Genomic DNA, 13,781 nt, shown 5'->3' with positions numbered 1-13,781 from the left:
CTTTCTTGTCTTTACTGTTCATGTCATTTGTAGGTACATGTCCATTTATTATTACATACTTTTTGTTCCCTGCTTGAAAAGTCAGTGTTGATATACTTTCCGACCTGCTCTTCGTTTCAGTTATGGCATCCTCGTATCTCTTGTCTACTATGAACCCTGTGCCAAAGCATCTAGGTGCATGTCTTTCCTTTCCCACTTTAACACCTCGTTCCCCGTTCAGCATTATGAAGCCTTCTGACTCCACTGTGTCTTCGTCAGTGTATCTTGCTTCTTGCATCGCTAGTATTCCAATGCATCTCTCTTTCATCTCGTCTATTACCTGTTTAAGTTTACCAGTCTTAATCATTGTCTGCACATTTATGGTTCCAGTTCTGAAAGTCTTTTTAGTTTTAATCTCCTTTGAGGTTCTTGGGAGCTCCGAATCTTCCCTTATGCACTTTTTGGTAGGTCCCCCAGAATCCGAATGCCTGCTTGCGTCGACCTTAGACAACGGAGGATTGTGCCCCTGGGGTAATCTCGATTCCTTAGTGCGATCCATTCCATGAGCAAAAAAAATTTTTTTATGGATCGGCTCATGTCCGTCCAGTTATACGACTGAAGTTGTTAGCTCCAGAAGATGTGTTCAGGCCGCCCCTGACATGGGGACACAGACGACTTTAGTAGCCGCCCCTAACATGGAGTACCGCCGCTACCTGATATGTTTCAGTGGCTCTTCCGCTCTCTCTGCCGTTGGGAAGCGACGTTCCTCTTCCGCATTCGAGACCGTTGGCTGGGCTTCGCCTGTAGCCCTAGGTAGGAGCCCTAACTGGGTGCCACAATCCGGAGCCAGATGGACGCAGGTTATTTTAAGAGGTTGTTACTCCTACCCCTCCTCCTTCCCCATGACTTGGGGCCCCGGGCTTGGGTACGGCAATGTCGGAGGTTATATTTCTTTCTTCTCTACATCAGTGTCTTTTCGACACTTATTTGGTTTGTTTTTATATATAAGTATAAACTGAGATCACAAAGTTTTCGTTTGAGCGTATTGCTGCAGCATATACACAGCGCAGCGGGAATCGAATGCGAGTATATAAGCACCGACATCTGGACAAGGATGGTGTATCATTCGTGTCTTTCTGACGTTCGTTGCTTAAATTCAGAAAAGCGAATTAGGGAAACGTTATTATGAAATACATCCTAATAACACCAGTGTGGTGTTATTATTTCCTTGGCTACTGAAGGACAAACACCGGTACAGAACCGTGGGGTAGCGTGTATGTCAAAACCCACCGTTTCGAGAGGTCCGCCAGTTTCCGTACTAGTTGTGACATGGCACACGGCACCCCCCATATCGCAATTGTCTTAACGCTGAAGCTTCGCCGACGGAACTGGGAGACACTCGAACACCCTCCCTATAGTTCTGATCTTTGCCCAAGCTATTATCACGCCTTCAAACCTTTAGAAATGCATTGAAGTGTCCAAGATTCCTGTCGAGCAAGAAGGTGGTGGTGGTTAGTGTTTAACGTCCCGTCGACAACGAGGTCATTAGAGACGGAGCGCAAGCTCGGGTTAGAGAAGGACTGGGAAGGAAATCGGCCGTGCCCTTTCAAAGGAACCATCCCGGCATTTGCCTGAAACGATTTTGGGAAATCACGGTAAACCTAAATCTGGATGGCTGGAGACGGGATTGAACCGTCGTCCTCCCGAATGCGAGTCCAGTGTGCTAACCGCTGTGCGACATCGCTCGGTGAACAAGAAGGTACAGGAGGCAGTTACGGACTTTTTCACGCGTTTCAACTACTTTTCAACATCACCAAACCACTCACTTCCACATTTTCTACATACATCGTGGGATGTATGTCACCTAGTGTATTTACTACGCAGGTGCAAAACACTCACCCTAACTTGCTTAGAGTCACAATATACAGTTTACAGACATCGAAACTACTCCTAAATAATGCATTACACTGGTGTGCAGAGTCGAAAACATCTAGTAAATTATGAGGTCGCGCAGTGGCTAGCACACTGGACTCACATTCGGTAGGACGACGGTTCAATCCCGCGACTGGGCATCCTGATTTAGTTTTACCGTGATTACCCTGAATTGCTCCAGCCCGATGACGTCGCTGTCCGGTCTGCCCCCTCAAACAACCAAACTCCTAAATTACCGAAATAATCTAGTACACACCATACAGACGTGCAAACTACACATATATCACCGAAATAATGCATGCAAACACACTCAGGATGCTTAATCAGCTGAAAATGATTCGATGCACAAACACTCACTGCAAGTAAGAAAATCCAACTGAACAACCAGTCGAACCCTGATTCTAGTGGAAGGAAAGCCTAATGACCCCTAGTACATGGAAACTCTAGATGCGGGAGAGGAAGGTTAGGTTAGTCTACTTTACTTGTTTTTCTTAGGAAACTGATACAAATACCAATTCTAATTACATAATTAATCACAAACATCTGTCATAATGACACAACTACATGCACAGCGCTGCACAAGAACGCCTTAAAGTCGCAAAACTGACAACTGTTGTTATACTGTTGGGAAAAATACTATACCACTCGAAACAAGCGACAGAAACACTCAAACCCTACCCTACACCTACAAGATATGGGGGGATAAACGTTCAACAGACTATATCCCAGTGTTAGACAGATAGGAGTTAAAAATATGTGCATTACCTGCAAGCTTATACCATCTTACACTGTTTGACGTCAGAGTTCATTACAAATGTCTGCTAAAAAATCACCCTAACCAAAGCCAATACTCGCTATCACAGCTGACAGAAAAAACAAAAGAATTCAAGACACAACTCGAGGAAATCCTCGTCCTAAAAGACCGTGATCGCATTCGTCTACAATCACAAAGTAAGAGTGGAACTCTAATTTGTATATGGAAACAAGTATGCGGCAGCAACAGGTATCTGGGGAAACATGGACATGGAAGGGAACGGAATCAGGCAAGCACTCATTTTTTCCGCCTCGAGGGAGCATTAAACTGTAAGTCTATTGAGGTATCAGTGCTGCACGCAAATTGACTAACGTTTTTCACGCTTTTCAGGAAGACAGAGAACCATCTGCCTCTAAACTTATATGCATCTACGTTAAAGGATTACAGAGAGTCGATGGGGTGATAGATTGAGACAGAGCTATAATGGGGTATGATTTAAACTGTAAGTCTATTGAGGTATCAGTGCTGCACGCAAATTGACTAATTTTTTTCACGCTTTTCAGGAAGACAGAAAACCATCTGCCTCTAAACTTACATGCATCTACGTTAAAGGATTACAGAGAGTGGATCGGGTGATCGATTGAGATAGAGCTATAATGAGGTATGATTTAAGGGTAGACGATGCATTCTAGATAGGGGGGAGTTGCTGCAGGTCAATTTTCCCACTGTTCTGTCAGATGCATCACTCGTGTGACATAGCCTGCGTTCGACTTGTGTACAGCCAAGTGTTCTTTATTTGATTTAAAGCACTGTGTACTTCCGATCGTTAACGGATGTTTGTGTACGGCAGACGTTGGCGTGTCTGAATGCAACCTAGTTGGTTGTCATTCTTATTGTCAACACGCCCGGGAGCTTGACACACATACAGCCGAACGACAGCGTGACATATTGTGAAGTGCTGTAGTAGCGGCGAATTAGGTTAGTTCTTCGGTCAGATGCAGTTGCGTCTTGTGCGAAGCATTTGTTTGTAGGACTGTGCTCAACTGAATGGGTGCATGTAATATAGCTATCCATATCTCAGCCTCTTGTGGTGGTAACACGAAACTAATGCTGCAGATAATAAATTTATTCAAGATTAAACAAATTATTTTCGAACTGAATAAGTAGTGTCAATTGGAGGCAACACAATACTAACTGCCCTAAGCTGCTGGAGTACGGTAAACTATTAGAGCAAAATTCAAACACATTTTGAAAGAGGATGGCTAAAACACTTGATGGTGGTAGTGGCTCTACTTGTTTAAATAAAGACTTATGTCCAGTTCGTAGGAAGAGGTGAGTTAGGTTAGTAGAGATAGACCAAGTGCCCTTTCTTTGGCGCTATTTTCTTAGGTTAGTGGAGGTAGCAAAATTGACCTATTTTCCCATCAAAATTCCTAAGAAGTGGTGGCGGTCTGGTGAGGTAGGTTGGTAGAGGTAGCGGAGCTGCCCTATCTTTCCCGCCATTTTCTTAGGTTAGTAGAGATACGGCAATTGCCTTTTCTTCATCGACATTTTCTTACGTTAGTAGAGGTAGCCCCCCAAATCCGCCATTTTTGATAACGGTACTCGCATCATCAGCTGACGTCACGGCCGCCAATTTGTGTAACGGTACTGTGTGGTGGCGTCGCCGCTGGGGTGGTGTCCATGTCGCTCCACTACTAACGTACATATAAAAGGTAGAGACAGAAAAGAAAACAGCCTTTTGACTTACGGACAAAAGTAACAGATGTAGTTTCAACAAATACGCTGTATTTTTTTTTTTCATAGCCACATCCCTACTACCAGGAAGACGGATTAGGTAAAAGTAGAATCTTCTGGAATAATTGGTATAAGAAATGATACGTGTCATATGAACAAGAAAATCAATAACCCAAGCCGCCATAAAAATGTTCTACAAGCCATGGGACGTTGTCGAGTCATTCGCCAACAGACGAAGATTGTCTGGACTGGAATATGACTAAAAAAGATGATGTTCCATTTGCCCACTCAGTTTAAATGGAAAGAAAGATCAAATCTCCAGCAAATACACAAAAATATTTGCAAAAGGTATTATAATTATATATAAAGTGTGTACTGTCTATAATGAGAACTTCTCATGAAAGTTTAGAAAATTATAATGTTTGTTATTAAGTTACAGAAAAATTATAATGTAATTTATGACATTTTATTTGATGTAATAAAATGAAGGTTACAACATCACTATAGATACTTTCTCATTCATTATGTGTCATCAGACCCATCATCAATTGATAACATTGTTTTCATAAATAGATTTTCTGAGACTTCAAGAGGGAATATAAAGTTACAGTTCCAAAGCAAACGGGTGCTGACAGGTGTGCATATTACGGAACTATCAGGTTAATGGATCACGATTGCAAAAAAGTAACGCTTATTCCTTATATAAGAATGGAAGTACTAATAGAAAACGGCGCTGGGGAAGATCAGTATGGGTTTCGGTGAAACGTAGGAACACGCGCTGCAATAGTCACTCTATGACTTCTCTTAGAAGATAGGTTAAGGAACGGCAAACCTACGTTTATAGCATTTGTAGACTCCGCGAGAACTTTCGACAATGTCGAGTGGAATACTCTTTCTGAAATTCTGAATGTAGGAGTAAAATAAAGGGAGCAGAAGTCTATTCACAACTTGTACGGAAACCAGATGGCAGCTATAAGAGCATAGGGGAGTGAGAGGGAGTGGTTGAGAATGGACTGAGACAGAGTTGTAGCCTGTCCCTGATATTATTCAGTCTGTTCAATTAGCAAGCAGTTAAGGAAACTAAGGAAAAAATTGATGTAGGAATTAAAGGCAAGGGAGTAGAAACAAAACTTTGATGTTTACTGATGACATTGTAGTTCTGTCCTAGACAGTAAAAAACTTCTAAGAGCAGATGAACGAAATGGACAGTGTCTTCGAAGGAGGTTGTAAAATTAATATAAAAAAACGAGGGTAATGGAATAAAGTCGAATTAGATCAGGTGTTGCTGAGAGAATTAGATTAGGAAACGAGACGCTTAAAGCAGTAAATAAGTTTTGCTGTTTGGGTAGCATAATAACTAATGATGTCCGAGGAAGAGACAGTATAAAATGTAGACTGATTACGGCAAGAAAAGCGTTTCAGAAGAAGAGAAATTTATTGCATGGAACATAGATTTAAATGTCACAATGACTTTTCTGGAAGTATTTGTATGGAATGCAGGCACGTATAGAAGTGAAACATGAATGATGAACAATTTATACAAGAAGAGAGCCGAGGCTGTTGAAACTTGGAGCTACAGAAGAATGCTGAAGTTTAGATAGGTAGATCACGTAACTAATGACGAGATACTGAATACAATCGGTGAGAAAAGAAATTTGTGGCAGAATCTGACTATAAAAATGGTTTGATAGGACATATTCCGAGACATCGAGGGATCACCAATTTATTGCTGGAGTCAATTGTATGGGGGAGGGGGGTGAAAATCGTAGAGAGAGACCAAGACATGTATACAGTAAGCAAATACAGAAGGGCGTATGTTGGAATAATTATTCGGAGATAAAGAGGCTTGAACAGGATGGCTGCATCAAACCAGTCTTCGGACTGGAGACCACAACAGCAAATCGATTTATGCATTTGTTCCGAGATTCATGTCTTAAAAAACCTCTCATACTCGTTCTCGAGTCCAGCCACTCATGCATCCAAGAATTAAATATTTTAAAGTACAACCAAACATATCAATGTGACGTAGGCTTTAGAGCGGTACGATGAGGCAGTGTTATGTTTCGAAACCCAGCTATGTACTTATCACAGATCGGCAATGGATTTTACGGTATCGCCACTTCGTTCACAGTACGGTGTGGACAGAGACTCGCTGCTAAAAGCGTTCGTGTGTTTCTCGTCGGCTTAGCTTCGGCAAAGCTGCAAAGGGCTCTACGCGGTGGGAAAACAAGACACAGCTACAAGTACCGAGAGAGCTGTAGAACCGCGCTACCAGAGAATTTGTCAGCGAGGTGTTCATTTCAAAATGCTAAATCAGTCCTTCTGATCTGTTTCACGCTGTTCACCATTTTTCAACATCTAAGGTGATTTCATTTAAACATGTAACAAGCCAATTTTGATGTCAACTGGTTTGCTTTGAGTGTAACTGTTGGTAACGAAATATACAGCTTAAAGTTGGATACACTTTGTGAGAGCCAGTAACAAAATTAAGAGTTTATTCTACATGAAATACAATACCAAGTCTTTCAGTGGCTTCAGCTACGATTCGGGATTGTGACGTCAAAAGTACTAGTTAATTGCTAGCGGAATATCTGGCGAGATGCGAAAACTACTTAGGAATCTACCACATTTAGTTAAGGCCTAAACACAGGGCGTGACAGAGAAAAATACCAAGTACCATACCCCACTTCACATGACCTTAAAAAATTACCGGAAGGCGCTCGACACGATCGAATCCTGGACTGCATTGAGGGTGATGTACAGATCCGGTGTTGACTACTGACATACCAACTAAATCCTCTACAATTAAGAGATGCCACTTCACGTGTGAAGATTAAGGAAGACTAGATCACTGGAAACTTTCCCGCATCAGGAGGCGTCAGACAAGAAGAGACGATTTCACCCAAGTTACTCATCTTGTCTCTGGACGAAATGTTTCATTGTCTGGACTGGGGACGGAAAGGAAAAAGTCTCATCCAGCCTCGCTTTGTAGATAACATCATTCTCTGTAGCAATGAGACAAATGAAATGTCAGCTATGATCCGAGAGCTCAAATTAGCTTCACAAGCAACAGCCCTCTGAATTAGCCGTCAATAGATCCAAGTCATGAATCTTGATAACATTGCGGTGTCCATCGAAAACCATGCCCTAGAAGCAATAAATGAACCCATCTGAGATAACTTGGAACAGATAACCATCCACCACAGGTCACCTACAAACTGGCCTCACGTGACTCGGGAAACTTGGATACATTTTGCACGAATCGAGTATCCCTATACATTTAAAAAGGATGTGCCCTAAAAAGTTGCTATTACAACAGACAGTGCAAAACGACTATGGATTGTCAAGTGACAATAGAGAGACATTTGCAGCTATTAGAGTAATTCTGAAAGACATGATCAAGAATGAAGACATAAGGAGAAGAATAAGGAATTACGATGTTGAGCGGTTAGCGAGACCGAAGTCGCATTGGGTGTGGCATCTGAACAGGAGCGACTTCAGAAGTGTCAAAATTCGAACGACATTTGGGAAAAAACCTTATCCATACGACCCAATAATGATTAACATAAAAATCTTTGGCCGAGGCCCAAGTCCAGGACAGGATATCTAAAGGATGAAGATAAAGAAGGATTAAGGCTCACATTTTGCACCCATCTGCATACTGAAGGCAGGTCATTAATCATCCGGATGTCGGCAATATTAGTATCATCACCACTTGAGTGAAGCTGACGGTCGTCGAATAGCAAAGATATTTACGACAGTATGGAATCAGTAAGATGTAATTATGTCACTGACGTACAAGGAAAAAAGTAGCGGGTCTAGACTCACCCCTGTAGCACTCCTGAGAGAACCGACTTCAAGCATACATTTCATTCCTAGAAGGTAAACGCTGCTGTCTGTTTCTCAAGCAACTTTTAACTCACATCAACGTATAATCTAAGAACTAGCAACTGTAGATTTTTCCTCAGCAGTAGGTCACACATAACGTCAACAAATATTAACACGTAATCGGTGGACCTGACAGCTGTGGCTCTGAAATCCACCTTGAAGACGTGGTTCAAAATTATTGAACTGTAGGGTACTTTCTGATACAAGAATAAAGGGTCCCGTGTGTCAGACAGTTCTGCAACTATTTATTGATTGGAAATAAGTATTTATTATTCAGCCTTGAATACTCCTCACACTTGGAAGTACAAATGAGTAGTAACATATATTTATTTGGTGACCACTGAACAGCAGCTGAAAAGCCTGCACATATGGATAAGTGAATTTGTATCTTTTGTTCACTAAGCTAATTAGAAGCGTCAGGGGCATGTAGGATGCCCTTTCATCGTGGAGGACTGTTTTATTAAGCTATTGCTCCGGGCGTGCTCACGTGAAATGGAAAACGTGGTGGTTAACGTACAATTTTTAATTGCGTCCTGCTCTCGTATTCGAAAGTTTCATTGCAGTATTAGTGGAGTCGGCTTTAAGCACCAGTGGAACATTAATTTAATCAACGGTTTAACATTACTAACAGTATAGCAATATTATAGACTTTTTGGAGGATATTTGGGTAGCGGTACGATTTCATTTGCTATTCAATAATTCTTAAATGGTTTCGTTCCTCTACTTCAAATCGTAATCTAATCAAACAAGCAGAGATACAATTCATGCGTTATTGGTTTGAATTTGTTGATATTCACTTTTTACTAGTTACTCAAGACTATGTTACGCACACTGAACACTTGACAAAAAGGATTTCAGAGATCTTTTCAAGTAGTATCGACCTTTTTTTATACAGTATCGGTGTATGTTCTACTAGGTACACGGGATAGGCAAAATAATGTGAACACCTGTACTTCTTAATAGGGAATTGGACCCACATTTACTCGTAATATGGCTGCGATTCTCCTTGGAATACTGGCAACGTTATGCCACTCTAAGATCAGATCCTCACCTAATTCGTGTAGTGACGAAGAAGGCTGAAAGCTGCTCCGGTGCTTCGTTCCAATACTTTCCACAAGGGTTCGATAATGTTCAAGTCCGGGGACTGTGCTGGCGAGGGAATACGTTGCAGTGTAGTTGCTGTAATCAAGCAATCAAGATTGTAGGCTTCTTTTCGCGTTCTCCAGACGTAAACCTGGACCGATGTTGGAGATATCGAAAGCTTTTACTCCTCGTTTCCACTGATGAGCAGCCCAGGATTTATGCTCCTGACACCACGATTTACGATTCTTTGCCTCGGGTTTCGTCACTAATGGTTTCGGTATAGCTTTAAGGGGTTCTCGATGGACCGTATTGATAGGTACGGGGTGTCGAAGATGACTATTGAGCTCTGCAGTCGCATTAGCCGCCGTAGTTTTGTGTTGTTCTGACACAATTCGGGTTAGCGTACGACGATCTCTGTCGTTTAGTTTTATTTGGGCCCACTATTACGTTCACACGATAATGTCTTTCCATGTTTTGTGTAGGCTGTCATGACTGGTCAAACAGTTGCTCTTGAAATTCAATAAGATGGCTGACTTGGTTACAGATGCTCCAGCTAATCGGCTCCCACAATCTGCCCTCTTTGGAATTCTGTTAGGTCTTTCATTGCACGTCGACTTCTGCCTCTGAATGCAAATACAAAGTGTGCACTACTCGTAAATGACGTACACTGATGACTAGTCAGTACTGAACACGCACAGTCGATCTCGACACGTGCCTTACCTGCATCAAACGCAACCATCCCAATGCTACCAATGTTAAAATTATGTCGCTTATCCTCTTTATATTGCATTGCTTATACTCCTATGATGCGTGTTTCTGGTTATGAAGTGGTTATGTGACGTAGTGTTTATGACAATTTCCCAACAATGCTTTACTGTTATACCTTGACGCTTTGCTTTCCACAGACTGTTCTTAATTTCATAGTAACATGATTTCTGACACCTTTGTAGTTTCGTTTTCTACTCATCTCGTCTTTGGGAGGATAATTCAATAAATGTTTTTACGTAATGTTGATCTTTCAAATCGACCTACTGATTTAGAATTTCGTGAAGGTAATTTTGGATGTGTGAATATACAGGGTGTTTGAAAAAGAAAATACGGATTACAAAGTATTAGTTTGTCCAAACTATCCATCGCTGAGCCTCGGCTCGGCTACTGGATAAATAAATAGTCTAGTTTATATTAATAGCAGCTAGATGTCTTCTGTTTTGCTTCGTAACGGTCGCGTATTTAAAATGGGTACTCCGCAGCAGAAATGGTTTCGTGTTCTGGAGTTTGCGAAGTGAAATTCCACGTTTACAGTGCAAAAACGTTTCAGACTGAGGTACCAAATTGATCCTCCGGGTGGGTGGAACATTCTCAGGTGGTATCGACAGTTTCTAGATACAGGATGTGTGTATAAAGGAAAGAGTCCTTACCGCCATCGTGTTCCTGAAGAAAATGTTGCGCGAATGCAAACTACTTTCCAACGTAGTCCTTCAAAATCAATTCGTCGTGCGAGTTGGGAGTTACAACTGCCAACAACAACAATTCGGCGTATTTTGAGACGTCGGTTTGTTATGAAGCCGTACAAGTAACAGCTTTTACGATCTATAAGTCCTGATGACAAACGCAAACGTGTGACATTTTGTAACGAGAGTCTTGATGCTATTGACAACGAAAACATTTTCGCACAATGCATCGTGTTCAGTGACGAAGCGACTTTCCATGTTAGTGGTCAGATAAACAAACACAGTGTTATAATTTGGGGCCTACAGAACCTACATGCAGCCACTGAACATGTACGAGGTTCGCCGAAAGTCAGTGAGTTTTGAGCGATATCCCGATCATTTGTTTACCGCTCCTTCTTTGATGGAAACACGGTTAAGGTCAGTGTTATCTCGTTATGGTACAAAACTGGTTGTTTCTTCGGCTGCACGAAGTCAACTACATTTTTCAACATGACAGGGCACTGCCTCACTGGAGTCAAAATGGCTCTGAGCACTATGGGACTTAACATCTACGGTCATCAGTCCCCTAGTACTTAGAACTACTTAAACCTAACTAACCTAAGGACAGCACACAACACCCAGCCATCACGAGGCAGAGAAAATCCCTGACCCCGCCGGGAATCGAACCCGGGAACCCGGGCAAGGGAAGCGAGACCGCTACCGCACCACCACGAGATGCGGGCTCACTGGAGTCGCCAGGTGCGTAAATATCTGCATGGAAGTCAACCGAACCGTTGGATTGGTCGTCAAGGAGACGGAGACTTAGCATATCTCAGCTGGGCTCCGTGGTCCCCCGACTTCTTTCTGTGGGGTTTCGTTAAATACAGCGTTTATGTGCCACCACTCTCACAGAACCTGGAAGAGTTGAGGAATCGGGTCTGTACTGCCATAGAATCAGTGACGAAGGACATCCAAAATACTCGGGCGAGTATGAAAGGAATTTGAGTATCGATGTGATATTGTTCGTGTTGCTGATGGAGGACATATTGAGCATCTGTAATCTGAACTTGTGAGGTTCATGAATATGTGCGTAAAGTTTCATATTCGTATGTCTTAAAGTTTAATAAATATATGCATTCGAGATACGTATATTATCTTCAAGAATACTAGTCAGTGGTCCTATTTCCTGTGCGATGTGTAAAACCGCGACAGCCCGTTCTACATCAGCCACTGTGTGTCGTTCTGTTTTCAAGTGGTGGAAGGAAGTTCATCGATTACTGTCGCTTTCTCTAATGAGTACTCGGTGTCGAATATAGAAATTCCGTCCAGTTCGGCTTATGTAGAATTTATCACATATTTTACACTAAATTTTATGTTTGGCTGGATCTCAATGTATGTTAGGCTCTGTTTGTCTGGAGTGTAGTAGAGTTCGAAGATTCTGACGTTCTTGGTACGCAAGTTTTACGTTAAAGTAATTTTAGTAATGGGTTAATTGTATGAGATATTGTTCCTCGGTAACATTCTAGTTCCTTCTCTTCTCTGCGTTATTTTCTAATTCCTTCCGCATAGTGGATAGCATACGCTTAGGGCATTTATTGGAAATATATGTGGCAATTTTAGGACAAAAATCATTTCGTTCTGAAAAATATTTTAGGATTTGTATCTCTTTTGGTATGTTGACCCGTACCAAAGGCAGGTTTGTTAATCGATTAGTTATGACACAGAAGTATTTGCGATTTTGGATGACAGGAATAGGCTTTAATTATATTGTCTGTTTTGGTCTTTTCCCGGTAAATCTCTAAATTTTGTGCACAGTTGATGTTTTTATGGTCAGATATAAGTAATTTACTATTTTCTTACTTTCTAATTCTACTGTGAATTTTATTTCACAGTACAGATTGTTGAAATTGTCATGTATTATATGTCTGCCTTCGTTATTTCCTTCTCTTAACATCAGTGTGTCGTCAAGATATATATACTAGTATATAATCTTCGAGATTATTGTGCTTTGACATTAACAGCCTGCTGTTTTCTATTATACTGTTCATTACAATGGGCCAACTTCGACGTGATTGCCACCTTCAGGTTATTTGTGGAATGTACATATTTTTCTAGTCTATTTCAATTTTTGAGGTAGCTAATTTAACGTATTATAGAATTATGATTTGCCGTGTACATCAGGTGGTCTTGACATCCATATGACAGTGATGTCTGATTTACTGTCACTCTGCTGTGCAATTCTGCTTCTTTGATATTGGTGGAGATGTGGAAGATGTCAAACTTTTGCTGAAGCAGTTATTATTCTTTTGGAACTGGTTATGCCAGACAGTGTTGAAGTGCACAAAGCTTGTGAGCATTTCAGATGCTATTTTATTCTTAAATTAAATATATGCTTTCTAGCGGCAATTATATATATATATATATATATGTGTGTGTGTGTGTGTGTGTGTGTGTGTGTGTGCGTATGGGGCCTAGTCAATTCCAAAAAACAACAATAGAATGAAATTATCAGGGTAGAACCACAAAAACACGATCACGTAGCTGATGAGAGCAAAATTATGATCTACATATTATCATAGAGGCAAACAACCTGTAACCGTATAACATCGATGAATCACCTGTCAGTACAACTGTCAGGAAACGTCGTTATAAAATCGTCTTTCGTGATCGAAAATCTTCACAAGTAACTGCTCCAGCAACAGTGTAACACCCTCTACGGCTTTACGAACATCTACGGAGCGAACTTATACAGCAGCGCGACAGCAGTTGAGACATTGATGTGATAAGAATATCACCCAACGCTTACAGAAAATAATAATTCTATAGTATGTTAGACAGTCTACTTCAAAACTTGAAATGTTCTACAAAAATACGCCTTTGCTCAGTTAACCTGAAGATGACAATCACGGCAAAATAGGCCTATTGTAATAAGCAATATAATCGAACACAGTAGCGTCTTGAACTGATGCAAAATATAT

The sequence above is a fragment of the Schistocerca piceifrons genome, chromosome 1, assembly GCF_021461385.2.
Source record: "Schistocerca piceifrons isolate TAMUIC-IGC-003096 chromosome 1, iqSchPice1.1, whole genome shotgun sequence".
NCBI lineage: Eukaryota > Metazoa > Arthropoda > Insecta > Orthoptera > Acrididae > Schistocerca > Schistocerca piceifrons.
This window is presented reverse-complemented; position numbering follows the sequence as displayed.